This window comes from Ailuropoda melanoleuca, chromosome 7 (assembly GCF_002007445.2).
Source record: "Ailuropoda melanoleuca isolate Jingjing chromosome 7, ASM200744v2, whole genome shotgun sequence".
In the NCBI taxonomy this organism is placed as follows: domain Eukaryota; kingdom Metazoa; phylum Chordata; class Mammalia; order Carnivora; family Ursidae; genus Ailuropoda; species Ailuropoda melanoleuca.
Genome location: NC_048224.1, coordinates 54,162,889 through 54,185,420, shown reverse-complemented (window position 1 = coordinate 54,185,420; position 22,532 = coordinate 54,162,889). Strand labels below are relative to the sequence as shown.

The 22,532-nt window shown below is 57.3% G+C and overlaps 1 long non-coding RNA gene across 2 annotated transcripts in view; it reads right to left on the bottom strand.

The window, feature by feature from the left end:
- LOC117803036 overlaps positions 1-12,850 on the bottom strand; it is an 18,173-nt gene extending 5,323 nt beyond the window's left edge. The window contains exons 1-2 of one of the 2 annotated variants that reach the window (XR_004626606.1): positions 1,282-12,850; positions 495-1,059 (exon numbers count right to left, since the gene is read on the bottom strand). This is a non-coding gene — a long non-coding RNA (uncharacterized LOC117803036). Of the gene's footprint in view, positions 1-494 lie in introns of both variants that reach the window. The other variant, XR_004626607.1, reaches the window with a different exon arrangement.
- Between the last annotated feature and the right edge of the window lie 9,682 nt (positions 12,851-22,532).

The window sequence follows — 22,532 nt, the reverse complement described above, 5'->3', positions numbered from 1 at the left end:
CCCCGCGAAAACAGGCTGAAAATAATCAGCATTTTCCTTTTCACTGCGGCTGAAGCAGCGCTTCCCGTAGGACTGTGCTTATCAGAAGCAGAGCCGGCTCTCTCCGCCAGAAGGTGACTGTGGGGGCTCCGGCTCCCCCTCCAGCCTCCAGCCCGACTCCCATGGAGGAAACACTGAATTTTCTCCCGCGTTCAGGTTTCTACCCCCCCAACCCCCAAACAATTTTGCATATATTTAAATCTCCTCTTGCTGTTTCCAGTCGGAGCCGCTCCCCCCGCCCCCCGAAAAGAGAAAAAGAAATTACAAAGCCCGTCATTTGTCTCCGTCCCCGCACCCCATCTATCAGGGCCCGAGCCCGTCGCCTGGAAGGAGGCGCGCGCCCGGACGGCCGCTTTAATGGGGCGCCGCGTGTGACTGTGCGGCCGCGGCGGGCGCAGCCGGCCGGCATTTGCATACATATTAAACGGAGCAGTAAAAAATGCAGACATGCAAACCATTTGGACGGGCTCCTCGGCGCAGAGCCTGCCAGGAAATCAATCTTCTGGTTTCTTAAAGGAAACCTGCTCGCGAGGAGGTGGCGAAGCCGCGCAGCCCGCAGGCCCTGGAAGGGGGCGGCCGTCGTCTGTCCATCTGTCCGCTGGCGCGCAGCCGGCTGTGGGGGTCCTTGCCGGCCGTGGCCTTGGTGGACCACGGACAGGGAGCAGGGAGGGACGCGGAGCCACCATCAGCCGGGGCATGGGGCCTGGCTCGGCTGGCTGTGTGCCCCAGAGCAAGAGGCTTGGCCCCTCTGAGCTCCCCTCACCCGGTGGCAGTGATCCTTCAGCACAGCGCCTGCCCGCCCCCAGTGGGTGCTGAAGATTCTTCCCTCACTTTGTGACTCTGGGGCTTGAGCAGCTCAGCCACAGTGGCCTAGCCCTCTCTGCAGGGCCAGGATCCCAAGCCAGGTGTGAAGATTGGCCAAGAGCACAGGCTCTGGAGGCAGGGGGCCTGAATTCAAAGTCAGCCTCCACTCCTTCCAAGCTGTGTGACCCCGGGCAAGTGCATCAACCTCTCTGTTTCCTGGGGGGAAAAAAAACGAGGCTCAATCTACCTCCCTTTTAGGCATGTTGTTGGATTAAAGTAGGTCAGCCATTGCCTGGCATGCAGTAAGGAATCCATAAATGATGTCAGAACCGAGTGTAGCAGGGTCCTTGGTGTTACTGGTGTGGTTTTCCAGGTTAAAATCCCTCTCTACATCTGCATGGCCTGGCGGCGAGTCTCCCCTCCCTTGAGCCTCCTTACCTGTAAAAAGGTGTTTGACTCTCCTAGGAATGTCTCGCTCACAGGGATCCCTGCCCCGCCCTCCAGACACGTGGAGTCCCAGTACCGCTGCTGTTTCCCCCAGATGTGGCCAAGGCAGCAGCTCGGAGGGCTGCCGAGCCCATCATCCTCCGACAGCTTAGGCAAAGCCCAGGGCCTGGAGCAGGGGTGGGGGCACAGACCGAGCAAGCCCCAAATGGATCGAATGTCTGTGGGACCAGGAAAGGCGGGTGGCCCAGAGCCTAGCAGCTGCTGCTCCCCCTTCCCCCCTCCCCGCCTTCATTACACTTTACAGAGAGGGAAACTGAGGCTCGGTTCAATGTGCCACGGCCACGAAGTTGGAAGGAGGTGGAGCTGGGATTCAAATCTGGTCTGAATGACTGCAGCGGCTGCCTCCCCAGACGTCCCTTGTAAATACTGTCCGTGGACAGAGCCCATTCTGGGGTGCCGGGGAATGCTGCATCTCCCAGAGAAGGTGTGTGCTTGTGGAAAAAGAAATTCGCTTAGCGCCGGGGCGGTACCGTGAAGGGCGTTCCTCCAAGGTGATGGGAATGAGGAAGGAAAGGGGGCTTTGGAGAACCAGCTCCTGTGTGCCCTCCATCCATTCATTCCACACTCCCGGAGGTGAGGAGGGAGGTGACCAGTGTCCCCAGGACTGGCTAAGGAGTGGGCAATCCTAGGGAGGTGACGGGGGTGGGGGGCGCGCCCAGCCCAGTGAAAGCCACCTTCCTCTCTGAGCCCCGAGGGCTCGCGTGAAGAGCCAGCCCGGGGTGGGGGGCGAGGGGTGAAGGTCTTCGCCTTCAGTGGAGACAGCGTCCCATCTGAGAGGCTCGGTGACCTCCATGCCCTGTGGAGCTGTGGCCTGGTGCCGTGGGAACAAAAAAGGCTGAATCCGGGGTGTGGTCCAATTCAGTGGGGCCTCCCTGTGTGACCTTGGGCAAAGGCCCTACCCTCTCTGGGCCAAGGTGGCTGAGCGGACGGTACTCCTCTCTCTCTCTCCTTGGAAGCCCCTCCCTTTCGCCTCTGGCCTCCAAGCGCTCGGGGCCTCCAGCCCTCCGCCTCCCTCTGCCCGCTCCTGAGGACGCGCCGCCCCCACTGCCGGGCAGGCGGGTGGAGGAAGCCGGCAAGGCGGGAAAAGGCGGGAGGGGCAGGAGTTACAGGAACCGGCCGGGGCCCGGGCGATTGCTCAACTGGGGAGCCTGGCCCAACCGGCCTCCACAGGCCTCGGCTTCCACCAGCCCGCCCTCCCTCCTAGCTCTGCATTGCAAACATTCCTCGCCAACCTCGGTTGCTGCAGCCCCGGAAGAGGGAACTGCCGCAGACACAGCACGAGGCCGCCAGAAACACTTAACCCCTTCCGTCCTTCCAGGCGGAGGCTTGGGGCGGGAGCGCGGAGCGGGGTGGTCACCGGCGTGCCCGGGCTCGGAGTGGGCTGGGCAGGTGAACGGCTGGCAGCCCTGGCTGGCACCGGGTTACCAACCTTCATCAACAGGCTGTCTCCAGTCATGGATTCACTCAGCAGATGTTTCCAGAGCTCCCCTTGGGCACTGGACCTCGGTAATCAGAGAGTGAGGTCCTCACGGAGCCCACGTTCGGGGGAGAGGGGTGTCAAATAAAGAGGAGTTTTTTAGATCATTACAATGATGAGTGCTGCAAAGAAGTACAGGGTGAGCATGAACTAAATAAATAAAGTGGCTCAGTTAGGCAGGGAGGGCTTCCTGGAGGAAGTGATATTTCAGGAGCCATAAGGAGAGGGAATGTTCTAGACAGAGGATGCAGCAAGCATGAGGCTCTCAAGAGAAGAGGGAGGGAGAGGTCAGCACGTTCCAGTCTGCGTGTCTGAAGGAGAGAGGGTAAAGAGTGGAGAACCCTCAGATGGGAAGGCTTGGCCTGTCCCAGGCTCCGGAAGGTTTTGGGCCATCCCAGCCTTAGACCATCTTCGGAAGGCGGTGAGGGGCCAGGGATGGGTTCTGCCTGGGGAATGACACAGTCAGATCCAGCTCAAGGCCCTGTGATTCCCTCGAGTGAAAAAAGAACCTTCACAGAGAGAGGGAGCTAGCATGTTTTCAAGTACAAACCAAATATACTCTAAGACCAGAACACCTGAACCACGCCGAAGTGCCACCAACAGGAGACATTTCAAATGGCAGCCTGGCAGCCGGGCCTGGCACTGGATTCTCCTGGGGCCTGGGTGGCCACTAGGAGCCATGCCGTCCCCAGGCCCGCCTCAGGCTCCGCTTGGCTCCTTCTACCAGGATGGTCGTTGGCCCCTTCCATGCCCCGGACACCACTCTGCAGACAGCTGGAGCTCTATTAATGCAGGGATTGGAGTGTTGAAGTTAAGAGGGGCTGAGAGATCATCCAGGTCCACGGCCTCCTCACTTCCCAGGTGAAGGAAAGACCCGGAGGCAGCTTCCGCGGGAAGCAGGTGTGGCAGAGTTGGGCGGGCCATCGGGTACTCCCCAGGCACAGGGCCTGTGGGGGGGACAGTCATGCCCACAGCATGTGTCCGGGGAGGAGACCCGCTGCCCACGGCACCCACAGAGGAGACCCCCAAACCCAGGAAACCGAGAACCATTTGGAAATGGGCAGTCACGAAACCCGGCTCGTGGAAGAGTCTCTGTTCCCACAGAACTTGAAGGAATGAGCCAGAGGACAGAGTAAGCTGGTAGGAAACTTCTAGACTGTATTGTTGTCACTGTGGACATGTTTTCTTCTTTTTCTTCTCCTCCTTCTCCTCCTCCTCCTTCTTCTTCTTTTTCATGAAGTATTACTCAGAACACCGACATACCAAGGAGATGAAATGGAGTTGCCCTGATTGGAAGGGGGGGGGTCCTTGGACTTAGCCCATGCACACCCATGTGGACTCTTTCCTGGCCAGCCCCAGACTCTTCAGAATGGACCGAGGGCCAGCAGGGGAGTCCATCTCCGGACTTCAGGGATGGAGAAACTAAAGCCCAGAGAGGCTAAGGCACTTGCCCAGGGTCACAGAGCCCCAAGGGATGGAGCCAAAGTGCTCCCAGGGCAGCCTGACCCAAAGACCTGCTGTTGGCACCTGCCACTCAGACCCCCTCCATCAGCCCAGGCCTGGGCGGAAGGGTCAGGAACAGGTGCCCGCTTTTCATTTCTTGAGAGTCCGTGCCTGGTCTATTTGCTGGGACAGCACATTTAGCCAGAACTCCCCATGGCTTGCCCAGTGGGCTGAGACTTCTGGGGGGGAAACACACATCCTCTGTTAAAATCATGCCCCGACAGGACAGGAAGGGGCTGGGCGGGCTCCATGCCTGCACACGTCCCAAGCAGGAGGAGAGGCTGAGTTCCTTCCAGCCCTCTGGGGTCGCCCAAACAATAGCTAATGTCTGGTTTGGGGCTCCAGGTCCCCTCTTGGTCACACAGCAAGCCTCCTTCCAGGCAGTGATACTTCTGTAATTGTTCCTTGAACCTGGGGTGCCACCAGCTTTGTCAGGATAAAGCATTCAGAGCCCTGATGCTGGGCCAGGGATCGTCTCTCGGAATCAACACAACCCGAGGGTTCACCAGCATCACCCCGTTTTGCACAGGGGAAACTGAGGACCATGAAGTCACTCGCCTGGGGTCGCACAGCTAACAGCAAACGGGCAGGCCTGGGGATACAGGCGTCTCGGGCGCCCGGGTACCCGCTCCTCACCGCTCAGCCTCCCTGCCTCCCAGCCTGGAGATGGGACTGCTTCTCCCAGCAGTGAGGCTCCGGTAAACCCAAGATTCCTCGGCTTGCCCGGATCCTGCATCTTGTTCATATCTGTGAAATCAATATTTTATCTCCTTTATTTATTATCTGTTTATCCATCCCAAGTTTATGCTCCACTCTTCTCCCACGGGTTCACCCCGGTCACCGATTCTGTCTCTGAACTTCCAGAAGGCCGAGCGGCTTGTGCTGCTCTAGCCCTCGTCACAAAATCATCTCATTTGAGGCGCGTCCTAGAAAGGAGTGGCCTAACCTGGAGTTACTGGTGGAAGCCGCTGCGTGGGGACAGGGACTGCTCAGCGCCGTGATGCCCATGAGAGCACTCGACAAATGGGGTGGATTCATACGGTTGCTGCTGTTGTGTTGGTTGCTTGCTGGGCTCTTCTCCCCCACAGATCACAGGTTAGAAGGTTTATTGTCAGAGTTCCTAACTGGCCCTCAATGGTAAGACCCCAAGTGTGTGAACGAGACATGCTTCCTGGCCTTCTTGTATTTAAGTGATGGTGACTGGGCGGTCGGCCTTCGAGATGGTCTCCAGACGATTCCTACCTCCCGCTGTTCACACCTCTGTAGGCCCCTCCCACGGCAAATAGGGCTGCCCCGTGTGACCAACTGCATGCTGCTGAAACGACCCAAGGTTAGGTCATAAAAGGCGCCGTGGCTTCTGTCTTGCTCGCACCCTGGGGGGAGCCAGCCACCATGCTGTAAAGACTGTCAAGCAACCCTACGGGGAAGCCCCTGTGGCAAGGAAGTGAGCTCTCCCTCTTGCCAGCCCTGTGAGGGAGCCATCTTAGGGGTCCATTGCCCAGCTCCGGTCAAGCCATCAGATGACGCAGCCCCCAACAACACCTTGGCTGCAGTCTCAAAAGCGACCACGAACTGGAATCATCAGGCTACCCCACTTCTCAATTCCTTACCCACAGAAACTTCGAGAATAAATGCTTGTGGTTTTCAGTCACTAAGTTTGGGGTGATCTGTTATGCAGTTGTAGGTAACTAATACAGGAATGGGGAGACTTTTTAGTTTTGAGGGCCTTTCATTGACTTGGTTCCCGAAGTGTGCTCGGTGGTGTACTGATCCCAGACAAGGCTCCGGAAAAGCACAGTCTGTCCAATGTGGGCAGACCGTGACCTGAGTCTCTTATTCGAGATTCCGGCAGACCCCTCTGCATAGGCCAGCAGAGCCCTCTGGGCAAGGAGACCTAGCCTTCTCCTAACCCTGCATTTCTCGGGAGTCTTTGTGGAACTCTGGCCTCAGAACTTCTGAGCACTCTTTGGAAACAGCCAAACTGTCATGAAAGCAAGTTCCCTGAGTACATTAAAAGATGGTGCCCAGTGTAAAAACAAAAACACCCCCAGCCCGACATGCAGCGTGTGGCCTATTGTATTCTATACAAAGGCATGGTGGCCAGCCTGCCATGACAGACGGCCTGTCTGGGCCCCTCTTCCAGTTGAGGGGCTGGTTTGCCCTGGGTCCCTCCCGTCCCGCCAGTCTCACACTGGGTGGTATTGGTCAGGGCTCCTGGCCAGTGTCTGGCCATGGACCTCAGACCATTAGGGGACCATCTAGGATTCAGACTGTGGTTCCCAAACCCTGCAGCTCCAGCTCTCCTGGGTTCCATAGCCCCCTAGAACGTGGGCCCTGCTGCGCCCCCCCAGCCCTTGAGTTGGCGAGGGCCGAATCCTCAAAGCCAATGCCTCAGAGTTGGAGATCTCTCAGTGGGAATGCTACCCTGGTCTTAAAACACGAACCGCTGGAAAATAGCATTTGGTATAGAAAAACTCATTTTACAGGCAACTTTTTAAGAGCGAATCCACCCCCTTCGGAGAAGGAAGCTTTGCTGAGAATACCGCATTCTTTCGGGCCCCTGGGGCTGCGTGGGGGTGGGAACAGAGATCTTTCTACATGCGAGGAGGCAGAGGGCTTTTCTTTTGTTGAAGACATAATTTTGCCCTCCTGTTCCGTCGTCTTTCCCGGCATGGATGTTCTGGGGCTCTCAGGCCTTTCTGGAGCCATCCCTCCCGGACGCCGGTGGCCCGGCCTCGTCCTCGGGCCAGAGTGCGGCGCCAGCAGCTGCCTCACCTGGGAGCCCCTGCCCAGGCCTGCTGCATTCGGACAAGATCCCCAGGTGATCTCGGGCACATTAAAGTTGGGGAGCGCTCAGACACACCCCAGAACTACCATCTCCAGGTGTCCCCAGCCCGCCCGCTACTGGGCTCCTCCCTCCCCTTTCAGGCTCTCTATCTCATCACAGACGGCTTCACAGAGAGGTTCCAGGTGCATTCTACCCCTTGGCACCCCCTTTACATCACAGACATCCGGTGACATGGTCAGGGCAGGAGGCTGTGGGAAGTCAGGGGACCTGATGAGAGGTGATGACAACAGTCAGGACACCCAGGCTTTACAGAGCACTCACAACCCAGGAGGGAGGCAGTGAGACCCAGAAACTCAGAGAGGGGAAGCCATCTACCCAAGGTCACACAGCCAAAGAAAACGGCAGTCACGACAGCCACAGAGCTCTCCAGAGCCCCCTGCTGCAGGAAGACTCCCTCAATGGGGACGCGGCGGGAGTGGCTGCGGGGCTGTCAAAGAGTTACACCTCCATCCCAGCTGGCTTAGCCCCACGGTTCCCAAACTGGGTTCCCTGGGGGGCCCCTCAAAAGCCACCTACGGGGCGGGGGAGGGGGCTCCATGCTGTTTACAGCCTCTTACAATTTCCCATGGTCACTGCGTCTTTACTGCCGGCCAGGCCACCACGAGCTACACACACCATCCCGTCGCTTTGCTTTGGGTGGGATTCTATCAAACCACTGCCCTCTTCAGACTCCGGGGATGATGGGATTCGAACAGGTATCCTTGTTGCCCTCGATTAATGGAAAACCTGAGAGCTTGTATTACTTCACAAACCCAGTTTGCTTGTTGGACAGACATGGGCCTTGGGGCAAACAGCAGCAGGAGGGACTTTTCTGGAGGGAGTGTCGAGAGGAATTCCTTTAGAACTTACAGTTACTGAAGGGAGGGCATGTGTCTCTATTTTTTCCCAGCGGCAGCACCTGCTTTCCCATATTTTCCTTAAAACGAAGCGGGGGAGGGGGACTCCCTGCCCCCTCCCAGCCTTGCTGGTGCTGGGGTGCAGAGACAGCCCCCATGGGTGGCAGTCCTGGGCCCCCACACGCTGCCCTGGGAAGCAAAGGATGGGGGGGGCCAACAGAGAGCACATCCAGGTCCTTGATGGATGCCCTTTGGGCCACATTCTCAGCGAAACCTGTCCTTGAGGATGACGTGCGGGCTCTTGTCTGCAGGTTTTCATGGGAGCATGGTGGAAATCAGCCACCGAGGAACTTGAATTTCTTGTAGAAAGCTGCAAGACAGGGCACAGGCCTCTCGGAGTGGCTCCCACTCCACCCGGCACCTTCCTTCCCCATCTTCGGCCTGTGGGTCTGGGCTGGTGGCCCTCCTGCTCCTTCTAGGTCGATCCTTGCCCTGCATCCCTCCACCCCTCCCACCGCCACCCCACACCCACAGGAGGTGTGAGGCCTTGCAGGTACTGGCCAGAAGGGCTCAGAGGTTGAAGACCGGGGCTCTGAAGTCTGGTGGATGCAGAGGGCTGGCAATCTTGCCAAGACACGCCTCCCCCATCTGAAGATGCCTTGGTGGCAGTGGTGACCCCAGAGCTCAGGGCCACCGAAAGGTGTCCTTCCATTTGGGACTTTGGGCACAGGATTAGAAGGGGGAGGGGCTCGGTGATTGCTTAAAAACGATTCTCACATGTCTGAGTAACAGGAGATGGAACTCTTAGTTCAAGACCACAGCCTAGAACAGCTCAGTGAAGGCCGAGCAAACTGGGCTTCAAATAGAACGCAAGAGGCATCTGGTTTGAGATATAAAAAAATGCACCATCCATCTCAGCCGCAGCAAAGGGCCTAGAACTCTGATGTTGATGCACCAAGGAGGGGAGTTTATGGTCCTATGGGAGTTTTCCCAGTGGCTCTTTCCGGGACGGATCAGTTACACAGGCAGGCGAGCCCCCTGGTCCGCCAGGTGTTTCCATCGGTCTGTCCTAGGAGATGTAGTCCCCTCCAAGGCAGGGACCACCTCTGGTTCATCTTTATGCCCTAAAAGCCTGGTGCCCTACAGTCAGCACTCAAGTCCCCAGGGTGCGTCTCCCCCACCAAGCTGAGCCCCTGTTGGAAGCGGGGCTCCGTTCTGTTCGTGGAGAGTAAAGGGCCCACATCCAGAGCCTGACCTCTCAGTTTCCCCCAGCGGATAGGTCTTCAGCAAGTCACTTCCCCTCTCTGGCCTCCTTCTCCTCACCCAGGAAAAGGCCATCCCGGTCACTCACGTCTCATGGGGTTGGTGTAGGGTGGCCTGAGCAGGTGAAGAGTTTCTTGGCTCGAGCCTAGCGTGCAGGACACACCCTCGAGTGGGATATCGCCATCGTCTTCCAAGGGCCCCGTGCGATGCTGGCCACACAGCAGGGGCTCAGACGTGTTCGGAGAGATATTTTTTTAACCAACATTTCTTAAAGTATACGGATAAAAATCTTACGTTATTTGTGGAAATTTGGGGGGTCGGGAGGGGCAGAGGGAGAGGGAGAGAATCTTAAGCAGGCTCCATGCCCAGTGCAGAGCCTGACGTGGGGCTCGATCTCACAACCCCGAGATCATGACCTGAGCCGAAATCAAGAGTTCAACGCTTAACCAATAGAGCCACCCAGGTGCCCTGAAAATGTTACTTTTTAAAAGAAAAAACATGACCTCTTTCTCCCCACCTACAGCTAGGCATGAAGATACATGCATGTACCCATTTTACAGATGAGGAAGCCAAGGCTCAGACAGGTCAGATGACGTTCCCAAGGCCACGCAGCGGTAGAGTCAAGCTCTGAAATATCAGCATCTCGCTGGCCTCTCTGAGAGGCTTGCTTAAACCCCCTAGAACCAGGGGCCCCATCGCAGAGATAAGCAACAGAGACCAACTGCACATATGAATTAACCCGGCCAATAATCACACAGTAAAGCTGTATCCACTTCAAAGATTTCTCTGGGAACCAATAGGACAAAGAAGGAAGGTTTGAATCAGGTCACACAGAAAAACCATCAACTCTGGAGTGCCAATTCCCCAAGACTGAGCTAACTCCGGCCAACTTCCATCTGATTCCTTAGTAAGCAAGGAAAAGGTGGGGAAGGGGCAGATTCAGTGCAGAGGGCTCCCGGGTTTCAGTACGAGACCTGAGAACAGTTGACGGACTGCAGGGGTGGGAGGACTGGGGCTCTGTAGCTTTCCTGAAGCAAGGCTCAGACAGGGTCTCTCAAAGAGCTGGGTGAGGTGGTGATGAGAATCCGGGCTTGCAAGCCACAGAAACCTGGGGGTCCCTCATGGCAAGCTGTGGGACCTCCCTGACCTTCAGTCTCTTCATCTGAAATGAGTCCAGCAAAGCTTTGTTGTCCTGCTACATCTTGTGGGTGCTGGGGTCCCGGCAACATATGTCCATCGAGCACGCGCCAAGCACTCAGTTGGTGAAAGCTGCTCCGGTCACTGGGGTTGCTGCTAGGATCCCTGTAACCTGAATAAAACCGGGCAGCCTCGGGGCCCAGTCTCATCACCGCGGGGCCGTTCAAAAGAAACACCACTCTGACATCCCAAATCATTGGAAAGCAGTTTAAATCCTCCTGATCTCTCCCAGAGACACCAAAAGGGAATTCCTAGGCACACCACCCACAAATAGCAGCCTTGGACTCTCTGTGCCGAGGCATCTGTCCAGAAGCTCGGACAACAGCTGCTCTCGCAACACCCCATTGGGCCGCGCCTCCCTCTCGCTCTTGGAGAGTCAGGGGCTGCTGGGCCGGGCCATGGATGCAGGCTCTGCCCTCACTGGCCACGTTGCCTAACTGCTCCAGGAACCTCAGTTTCCTCCTCTGCAAAATGTAAACAACAACAGTCCTGCCTTCAAGGAGTCCGAGTGGGGGCTCCGTGAGATAATGCCTTGTAGTGTTTCAGATGCACAGCCAGAGCCAGGCTGGGAAGTATGAGTGCAAACCACGCCGATCTCCTTCTTCTGCCCTCCCCCACCTGCCCTCTGCATCCCACCGCGGTTAAGGAGCTCTGGACAGGGTCTCCTGTTGGTGAGTCTGGGCTGGCCAGGTCCTGGCACCCAGGCACCTCCACCACCAGCCGCACGGAGCATGGGAAAAGGACCAGTGCTGGGCAGGCAAACTCTGGAACTTTCTGAGGAGGGGGCAGCAAGGGCCAGGGCCCTGACATTAAGGTGGCATTCTCCCTCCCCTCCCTCCTGCACAGAGGCAGCGTCCCCGGGGTGTCACCTCAACATGTCTGTGCTCAGAGGGCTGGGCCAGGGGTTCCCCAGGCACTGGGGGCCTGCTGAGACATGGGAAAGATGGCCCCCCACCGACCGAGGCCACTGATTGCCCTAAGCCTGGGCAGTGTGGCCCAAGGTGGCTGCCAGGGCCACAGGGTAGGCCCCACATCGGGGACCTGCATGTCTCCTATCCCGAGGGGCCCTGAGCAGAAGGTGAGACCGCCCAGCACGGCACAAGAGGACCAGCTGGGGTGTCAGGGAGGGCTTCCCAGAGGAAAGGCACGGAAGGGAAGGGTTGAAGAGGAAGGAAGGGAGTTCCAGGCAGAGGCCCAGGAGGGAGAAAGTGGTGGGTTCCTGGAACAGAAAGAAGTTCTCTCCTACCCTCACCTCCACCATTACCTCCCCACTCACCTCCACCATCCCACTTGGAGCGCCGCGCCCCCTTGGGAGGTCAGAGGAGGAGAGCTCTTACTCTCAATTCACAGATGGGGAGACCAGTCCTAAGAGAGAAAGGGACCAACCCCGGCTGGGATTAGAGTCTACACCTCCAGACTCCCACCTCAGGCAAGAATCAAGATGTAAGCCGGGGCCCCGCACCCACAGGTCTGCAGCGTGGTCAGTGGGCCTGCTAACATCACCCCCATTTTACTGGTGAAGAAACTGAGGCATCCCTCCAGTCCTGCCGTCTTCGTCTCTCTCTGGGGATCTAGGACAAGCTGGAGGCGCTCAGATGCCCTCCCCAGGTAGGGCAGGAAACAGCGAGGAGCAGGTGACTGGGTGACGATGGAGGGAGCCCCGCATGGGTGGCAGAAACCAACACCCAGCAGGGAAAGGCCGAGGAATGTGGGTGGGGATGGGGTGGGCCTCCACAGGAGGCCAGTCCAGGGCCCTAGACAGCCCCCTCACTCAGTCCGGGGTGAGACCCGGGCTTCCCAAAAGACACCACCCCCAGCTGGGCGGGGAGAAGGACCACTGCCTCCAGGCCGCCCAATCAGATGCACTCCCAGTCTGATGGAGGAGGCAGTCAGGGCGGAGGGCTCCGGGGGCCTTCCCGGAGGAGCCCCCGGGACCTCCCTCGGACTCGGCGGCCCCCCCGCCCCCCGCCCACCCCCAGCCTCATTAGCACCGACGCCCGTCGTCCTCCCCTCGGCTTCCGGTGGTTCCAGAATGTAAAGGTTAAATCCTAACCTCATCTCAGCAGTTTCTCCGGGCTTTGCCTACCCAGCGCCAGTTGCTGGTAATTATATGCATCTCCGAGCAGCCAATCAGCTGTCAGACTGACAGATACTGATCTTTTCGTTTTATTTTTAGCTCTGTGCTTCCCCCTCTAGTTGCAAAAAAAAATTCTGTTTGTTCTGTGTGCTGCTGCCTGACTCCCAGCTCTGCAGCCGGCTCTCATCTCCGCCAGCCGGGCGGGAGCAGGAAGCCGCAGGGGCTGGAGCCTCCTGTCCTTCCAGAAATGGGGGAACAACACATACCGGCCGCCCCCCAGCTGCGGACCCCGGGGGCTGCGATGGGGAAGGGAGGAGGCCGGGTGCTGCTCGCAGAGGCGCCCTCCGAGGCTGAGGGAGCCCGAGAGGCTCTGCACTTGGCCTGTGGCTTTGCACGGGAGGAAAGCAAGTCCTTACCTGTAGGCTGGGGGCTAGCAGAGAGAGGCAGAGGCAAAGCTAGCCTGAGATGGGGAAAGAGAGAGCAGTGGAAGGGAAAAGACAAACTCCCGCACCCTGGAAATACTCCCCCCCCAACTGAACAGAAGGGGGCAGGAATGGCTGCCAGCCAGAGAGCACTGGAACGGGAGTCAGGAGGGGGCTTTCCAGCCAGGCCTGCAGGGCTCAGGCAGGGGGTGGGGGGTACCTGGGCCACCTCTCCCAGGCCCGGGTGCCTCATCTGTCACTTGAAGGGCAAGTGAAGTGCTCTGCAGGGTCTATGTGTGGGTCGTTCTGGAAGGTTCTGTGGACCTCCCTGGAGGCACCAGGAAACTGGCAAGTGTAGGCCAGCCAGCAGGAGGCCCCTGTTCACGTGGGGTTTCTGGAAGGAGAGAAGGAATCTGAGGGCCAGGCAAGCTCTTAGGTCCCAGAGTCGCCCAGACAGTCGAGGGCCTTGATCCAGGAGAGTGGCCAGCATTACAGAGGGACTGTGAGCTTTCTTCCCTGTCATGCACCCTGCACTTTGCAGAGCACTTCCCTTGCTCCAGGGGTCTCCTTTCCTTCCCCATAGTTAGTCTCCAGGCTGCAGTGACGCAGGGGTCAGGGGGCCTGGCCAGGATCACCTCTGCTCTGACTGGCCTGTGGGGAGGGGACGCAGTGTAGCCTCATGGTTTGGGCTTTGGGTCACAGTCACTCAAGTTCAAGGCTCAGGGCTCCCCGTTTAGCAGCACTGTGAGCCTGAGTGAATGCCCCAAGCTCTCTGGGCCCCAGCATCCCCATTGGGAGAGGGGGGCCCCAGTGCACCCCCCACTTCCCACGATTGCTCTGGGGAGTGAGGTCATACCATACCGGAAATCAAGGCCCTAACATCCACGGGGCCCAGCGCACTTGTGAACGGGTACTATTAGCATCTCTGTTTTGCGGATGGGGAAACTGAGGTTCATGTGACTCATAATTGGCAGAACTGGGACTAGAATCCCCCCCCCCCCTTGGCTTCCTTTTCTCTGACACCACAGATGGCGCGCTGAGAAAAAAGAGAAAGGAGAGCGGGAGAAGGGAATTAGGAGCCCGAGAGAGATGGAGGGGACGCAGCAGCACCGTGATCAATTACTTGGGCTATAAATTTCTGCTGTTTTGCAAAGTGAGCACACAACCTCGCAGAAGCAGCGCTTGCTGGGTCTGCTCACGAGAAACCGAACAGCCAAGCCCACGGCAGACACTTCCAAGGGCGGGAGCCAGAGAAGGAGAGGGGGACGAGCCCCAGGGTGGGGTCCGACTGGCTGGTGGCGCGGGCAGAGGACGAGGACCCATGGAAAGGGGCAAAGGAGGGTAGGGCCACTGGGGCAGCAGAGCGCCAGGTGAGCGTGGGAGCTGCCCCGGGGTCCCGTTGAGGGAGGGGTCACCTTCCTCGTCTCTTTCCAGCAGCTTCTCTCCCCTGCCCGGGCAGCCCTGGCCACCACAACACACCTGCCTGGCCAGCCCCCTGACGCTGCTGTCACTGCTGGTCCTGGGGCTGCTGGGACAGAGGCTCACGGAACCTCAACTTCCTTACCTGTAAAGTGGAGACAGTGTGGCATCTGTCCTGTCCCTGGGAGTGAGGGATCAGGGTGGTCTAGAATGTCACTGGCTTAGCCTGGGACCTGGTGCGTACACAGCAAGTTGAGTTAATGCTGTTGTTATTTCTAAGAAAGACAACCAAGGGCTTCTTCGGTGGTTTGGAGGCCCATTGAAGTATTGAGAAGGTGAGGCCAGTCGTCCCTCTGAGGAACGGGGAGGAAAGGGTTGCCCACAGTGGGGATGTGACAGGCCCTGACCTGTCTCTCTGTCTCCCAGTATGCAGGGGCCAAGGGTGGGGGCTGGGGTGTACTTTGTGCTTGGGAAATGGGCCCAGATTCCTGGCCTCCACCTTCCTGAAGCCTTGCTTAGTGCATTTAGGAAATGAGCCATAGGCGGAGTCCAGCCAACCCCTCTGGAGTCCAGGTGCTCCAGGAAAATGGGTTTCCGGGAACGAGCTCTCAGGCCTTCCACACTGTGGACTTGCAAAGGCCACAGCATTTCAGAAGCACCCGCTGCGTGCTCGTCTTCGCTGCAGGCGCGAGGAGATTCAGCAGCGAAGCCTCCAGGCCCTGCCTTCAAAGAGTCATTTGTCAGGGGGAAAATGAGATACGGCAGGCCCCGAACCCTAGTCTTTGGACCCCAGACAATGGCCAAAATAACGGGAGTCCACGGATGGAACAAGAAGACCACAGCCTACAGATATAATGATATGAGCAAGAGTAGGGTGGAAGGGCCTGAGGGCAGGGGGTAAAGCCCACAGGGGTGGTAACCAGGATCCTGATTTCAGGGGGGCAGCGGGCACAGGACCAGTGGCCCATACTCTCCAGCCTCGGGGTTTCCAGGCTGAAGGTGGTGGAGAAGCTTGCTATTTTAAAGGAAACCTAAAATATATGCCTTTAAAATGAAGAGAAGACCCTCTGGACAGTAATAGAAATGTTGTGTCAGTCAGGGTGGGCTAACGGGTATAACAAACAGCCCCCCAAATAGTTAAAGTTTTTTCGTGCTCACAGTAGTCTGCAGTGAGTGGGTGGAGGGCCGGGGCTGGGGCTCTGCTCCCTCAGGGGCCCAGGCTCCTTCATCTCGTGTCTCACCATTTTCTAGGGCCTTATCCTCCTCTGCAATAATTTTGTGGAAGGGGAAAGAGAGAGTGTGGAGGATGGTAAAGGAGGAACTTTATGGACCAGGGCATGGGGGGGGTGCTCATCACTTCAACTCACATGCTATTGGCCAGAGCTTAGTCATGTGGCCACAACAAACTGCAAAGGAGCCTGGGAAATGTAGTCCGGCTGCTCACCCAAGAGGAAAAGAATGAAACAGGGTTTGGTGAAAACGTAACAATCTCTACCCCAAATGCGATCCTGTTCAGGTGGCTGAACAGGTGCTCACACAGCGCCTCGTCGCAGGGCCCGGCCCTGACTTGTGTGCCAGAGCTGGGTATTTGTCCTATAAATGCAGAGGCTGTTCTCCTGAGCGTCAGGACGGGCATTCGAAGGTTGTTCCTCTGGAAACTGCATTAAAACGTGTGTGTGTGTGTGTGTGTGTGTGTGTGTGTGTGTATGTGTGTGTGTGTGTGACAGAGAGACAGAGATAGACAGAGACAGAGATGGACAGAGACGGAGGTAGAGGGAGAGAGAGAAAGAGAAGAGACAATGGATGGAGAGATTTTTCTGGTCTGGGGGAGCAGCTAGAGCTTTCACCAGATTCTCAAAAATTTGTGGCATTATGGTTTAAAGAGAGACAGACACTTTGATATTAAAGCAGCAGCTTAGCTGTGCAAAGCTGACTTTGTTTGGGACTTAGCAGGGCCTCGGTACCAGGGGTACCAGGTACGCAGATCCTTCTGTCCCCCCACCCCCACCCCCGCTCCACACAGCAGGAGGAAGAACAAGGATTCTCCAGCCAGCATCTCCCTTCCCCCACTCACGCCCGAGAGACCCCCAGGGCCACGACAGAGAAGGATCCATGACAGTGGACACGGCAATCCCAGTCTGCTGCAGCGGCCAGACCAGCCGTGGGGTCGTGGGGTGTCAGCCCTGAGACAGGCAGGTGGAGGGACTGAGGCTCAGAGAGGGGCCATCTGGCTTAGGGTCACACAGCGAGCTGGGGCAGAGCCATTCAACTCCATCAGTCAGGTTTCCATGATTGTAAGCAACAGCAACGGGCTGTCCACCTTGAGTAGAGAAGGGATCCGTGGCCAGACTTCGGAGGAGCTCAGAATGGAAGCAGACGTAGGAGAGGCAGGCAGGACCCAGTGAGGACACACAATAGCGGGCTTCTTGGGGAGCAGGGGGGACTCAGTGACCACCCTCAGGACTGGCCATCAGGATGAGGAATGAGTCCCCCGTCCTCAGGGAAGGAGGGCTAATGACCTAGCCAGGGCCGCAGACCCAACCCTTGGCAAGGAAGGACAGGGGCATCTGGACTGACAGCCCCCTCCCCAGGCTGAGCACATGAGGGGAATTCCCCGTGAGGCAACTGGGGGGCTTTTACCAGAAAGAGGGGCGTGGGTGCTGGGCCGGCCAAAACAGCAGATGTCCGCTCCGGCCTCCTGAGCCAGGATTGTGCAGTCGAAACAAAACAGTCATGGGGCTGGTTTCCTGCAGCCCCGAGCGGCGACCTAAGTGGGGAATCCAGCCCAGAGCCTGACTTCGGGGCCCCGCAAAACAGAAGCACCCAGCGGACTGGTGTTCCGGGCTCTGCTCGCTGCCCCAGGAGGCTGGCAGCTCCCCGAGGGCAGCGAGGTGCGCTGGTGGCTCCACGCCAGGCTGGGCTCACGTGGGGGCTGGCCCAGGCCGGTGAAGGGCCATTTCACAAGCAAGGGACACGCAGCTGGAGGAGGAACTCAGGCCAAGGGCAGAGGGTCCAGGTGAGAATTCACTGCAGGAGACCTAGGAGGGCTGCCAACCTCACCCCATCCTGGCAGAAGGAGCTAGAAACCATAGACAGAGGCGGGATGGTGTGATGTCAGGATCAACACAGCGAGGGTACAGTCCCCAGTTCCTCAATCAAACACTCATCTCTATGTCGCCCGGAAGGTTCCATGTAGATGTGATTACAGCCCATAATCGGTTGCCCTGAAGTAAGGGACGTTGTTCCAGATATTCTGGGCGGGCCTGACTCCATCACTTGAAAGGCCTAAGTGCAGAGCTGAAGCTTCACTGATGGGGAAGGAATTCTGCCTACGGAGGGTCAGCAGCAGCAGTCCAGGCCCCCCCGCCCCCCCAGTCCCTCCATCCTTGCCCGCTTTTCAGGTTCTCCCACTTGAGCACCCCTGCCCCCCCCCCCCATAGCCAGCACCTGAAATCACTCCCTTCACACAGATCTGCTAGGTCTGTTTCTCCCACTGAAGCCTGACTAAGGCAGATGGGGAGGGCAGTGTGCAGGGGTGGGAGGGGAGGTTCCCAGGCCAATCTCTAGATAGCAGGGGGGACCCACACCCCTACAGATAAGCACTGATGGGGTCTTGTCCCTAATGTAGCTGGGGAACAAGGACAGTACCCCCTGTAGGGGCCACACAGCCCCTGGGTGTCAGTGTTCAGAAATGTGGCTCAGAGTTCTGCCACTGCCAGGACAGCCGTGTTCCCCTGTCCTCTGTCCCCCTTGTCCCCCTGTCCCCTTGTGTAACAGACACATCACTGAGCTCTGGGCTGCAGAAGCTTGACACTGATTTCTCGGACTTTCAGAACCTAGAGTGCAGGGAGGAAGCACCGTCCCCTAGGAAACCAGGAGACGGGCCCAGATGATCACTTGTCTGGGGGCTCAGATGGTCACTGGGGTTAATGCTATGTTTAGCATGCCCTCCCCCAGACAAGGTGGGGGTGCAAGGGGAGGACAGACAAGGGGAGATGACCCCGACTTCACCAACAGGCCTGTGGGCATTCGAGGCACACCTGCAGGTGGGCAGGACATTTATTCATTGATGAAACATGAATATAGGGGTGCCTGGGTGGCTCAGTCGTTAAGCGTCTGCCTTCAGCTCAGGGCGTGATCTTGGAGTCCTGGGATCGAGCCCCGTATCGGGCTCCTCCGCTAGGAGCCTTCTTCTTCCTCTCCCACTCCCCTGCTTGTGTTCCCTCTCTCGCTGGCTGCTTCTCTCTCTGTCAAATAAATAAATAAAATCTTAAAAAAAAAAAAGGAAAGAAAAAAGAAACATGAATATAGAGCCCACCACTCCAGGCTCTGCTCCAAGCCCCCGTGGTTGTTCCTTTCATCCTCACGAACTCCCTGAGACGTGGAGGAGCTGTTTATCTCCAGCATGCCCATTGTACGGAGGGGGAGACTGAGGCACAGGGAGGTTAACTTCTTACCCAAGGTCCCACAGCAAGCTCTATTGCTCTCGAGTCCAACCCCCACTCTCTGATGCTGAGACCCAGGCCCACCCACTCTCCTTTGTCTCTGGGTCTCTGGACTAACCCCTCCCAGGAGGCCTTCCCTTCTCTGGCACAGTCTAAAAACACCCGGTCAAGAGGGTTCTGTCTGACTGCTGTGATTGCACGTGCCGGGCCCTGCCTCCTTCTCTTTCATCACCATGTTGGTTTGGTCTTTTGGGCTCCCGCCCCCCATTATCAAAGCAATAAACACTCAGATGAGAGCTTAGGAAGTACCGAGGCCTCACACCCTGGTGTAATCGATCTGTCCCACGCCCCTCAGGTCCCCTCCAGACCTACATACAGGGTCTATGTCACACTCTGGCTGCTCCCAGGGGGTCGGGGCCCAGCCTGGAGCGAGCCCAGCAGGGCTTGGCAAATCTTGGGTTGGTTTGTTAACCCTGTGCCTGGTGACATCCATCATAGCTGTCATCTGGGGCGTCTGCTGTGTGCCAGGACCAGGCTGAGCGCCTGGTGCCCTTCATCCTCCCAGCCTTCTGACATGCTGTGTTCACCACCCCTACTCTTCCAATGGGGAAACTGAGGCTCAGCGAGGCTGGGCCATTTGTCCACAATCTCGCGTCTGTGGCTCAGCCCTGGAGCTCTGCAGCAGCCCCTGCCTCCCACCGAGAGGCATTTCCGGGGCCCCGTTCGTTACCTATCCCGGGCTTAGCGCAGACACGTTCTGCCCAAGACCTCGCGATGCTCAGACGGAAACCAGAGGCTGCACCGAGCAACGTCCACGCACTAGGTTCGTGCACTAGGTGAGTGCCCCTGCCATCTTAACACACAGGGCTGAGGCTGAGACGCGTTTTTACCTTAACCGTGCTCCCAGAGATTCTCGACAGCCTGGTCTGCTTAAAACAAGGGAAGCAAGGATTCACTGAGTCTGGATGGTTTCCATGGAACCCAGATGGTGCAAAACGACATTTAGCCTCTCCTGGGCAGGGTGGGTGGGGATCATGGGCTGTGGAGGGAGTCACCCAGCCCCTCGAGAAGACACCTGGAAGATCACCCCACTGCCGACCACCAGCACCAGCAAGAAGATGTCTGGGTCCGTGGACAATCCCAGCAAGTGACACTGGGGCCACTGGACACCATCCACATTTTCTGACACTTCTCCTTGCCCCCGGAGAACGTGGTTTTCCTAGCACTCGGCCCCTGCCCTCCCCAGACTTGTCTGCAGCAGTTCTGCCCAGCACTTTGCTTCCCAAGTCCTGTCTAAGAGGACCAGAGACACCAAGGAGACGGAATGTCATTGTCAAGCAATGTCATTGTCAAGCAATGTCAAGAATCCCAAGACGGTTGGGGCGCCTGGGTGGCTCAGTCGTTAAGCGTCTGCCTTCAGCTCAGGGCGTGATCCCTGTGCTCTGGGATTGAGACCCACATCAGGCTCCTCCGCTAGGAGCCTGCTTCTTCCTTTCCCACTCGCCCTGCTTGTGTTCCCTCTCTCGCTGGCTGTTTCTCTCCGTCAAATAAATAAATAAAAATCTTAAAAAAAAAAAAAGAATCCCAATATGGTTATTCATCCCTCCACCCATCCCTTGATCCATTCATTCCATGCATTCACCGCAAAACTCTTTCTCGTCCGCACCTCGGGTGTTGGGAACAGTCATCTCTCTCTCCCCAAATCCCCCCAACCATCACTGACCTTCCACGCCCCCGGTTCACTGGCGCTGGGCTGATGGGGTGAAATGAATCGCATGCCTACATGACACCTTCCCTGGGCACCAGATTTGATTAGACGGTTTCTTCAGTAACAGGAGCTGGCACAGAGCCCCTCTCCATGGGCCCAGGGCCGAACGTTGTCCCATTTACAATGGCCCTAGGATGTAGGTGCTGTTATCCTAAGACACTCTATTCATTATTCCAAGAGGCTGTATTCATTCGTTAATTCTTCCAACACGTTCTTGCTGAGCCTGGACTCCACCCTCCACCGCTGCCCCAGCCGAGGGCCCTGGGGACACCCAAGGTGAATGAGGCAGGGCTGCTCCCAGGAGCTTGAGGGCATGGCAGCCGGCTTCCAAGATGGCCCCTCTGGGTATTCCTGCCTTTGTTTCATGACCAATAAAGCAGAATGGAGCTGACCTATGTGACAATAGGTGACTTCAAGGCTAAGTCACAGAGGGTACTGAGGCTTCTGCTTTGCTCCCTCGGATTGCTCGCTCTGGAGGAAGCCAGCCACCATGTCGGAAGGACCCTCAGGCAGCCTTGTGCAAGGCCAAGGGCTTGCCAGGCCTGCACTTGGGCCTCGTCGGCTGGAGCTTCTCCAGGCTCGTCAAGCCTTCCCCGACTGTCAGACCCGCTGACACCTGACTGCCATCTTCGAAAAGACTCCAAGCCAAAACCACCCAGTTAAGCCGCTTCCAAATTTCTGACCCACAAAAACAGTGAGAGAATAAATGTTTGTTGCTGTTTTCAGCTTCTGTGTGTTTGGGGGTGTTATTCACCAACAGATGAACCCAGTGGTGTGTGTGTGTGTGTGTGCGCGTGTGTCAGCCTCGTAAGCAAATGCATCAAGGGCTAACAGAATGGAAGGGACTGGCCAGGGGAGAAAGGCTGCCTGCTAGCAGGGGGAGGTATGCCCAGGGCTGTCCTTGGAAGTCTGGCCGAGGAGACAGTACGATAGTGATTCACGGACCGTCCATTCATTCAAAAACCACAACTGTGGGGCGCCTGGGTGGCACAGCGGTTAAGGTCTGCCTTCGGCTCAGGGCGTGATCCCGGCGTTATGGGATCGAGCCCCACATCAGGCTCCTCCACTAGGAGCCTGCTTCTTCCTCTCCCACTCCCCCCTGCTTGTGTTCCCTCTCTCGCTGGCTGTCTCTATCTCTGTCGAATAAATAAATAAAATCTTAAAAAAAAAAAAACAAACCACAACTGTGCACTTGCTATGGGCTGAAGAGGACTAATGCCGGGGCTACCGTGGGAGAAACGTAGGCTTAACGTCAGCTGTGAGGAAGCCCCCGTTCTGGTAGGGGAGGCATACCAGGTAAGGTTGTGAAGAAACACAGAATCCCAAAGGCGAGGGGGGCCAGAAGAGAAAAGACAGGGCAGGCCTCCCTTAGAGCCACACACACTGAGACCAAAAGGATCAAGTTGGCCAGGTGATGCTGGGAGGCGCAGGGAGACAGCAGGTGCCAAGGCCCCCAGGGGGAGACTAGCCTGGTGAGTCAGAAGAAAAACCTCAAGGTCAGTGTTGTGGGAACAGAGTGAGCAAAGGGAAGAAGGAGATGAGGTATGGCTGGAAAAGATAGGCACAGGCTTTGCGGGTCGGGCTAAGGTTTTCAGTGCTTGTGCTAAGTCGGATGGAGAGTTGTTGATGGTTCTGGCAGAAGAACAGGTGTGCACTTGAACCCTTTCGTTGCCGCCCATGACAGAACACCTGACTCTGAGTGGCATGAATCATAAAGTTTATTGAAGAATTACTGGGATAAGGGGCGCCTGGGTGGCTCAGTCGGTTAAGCGTCTTTCTCGATTTCGGCTCAGGTCATGATCTCATGGCTCCTGGGATTGAGCCCCCCGGCAGGCTCTGAGTTCAGCAGAACTGAGTTCAGTTCTTGAGGATTCTCTCTCTCTGCCCCTCCCCCCTCAAATAAATAAATAAATCATTAAAAAATTAC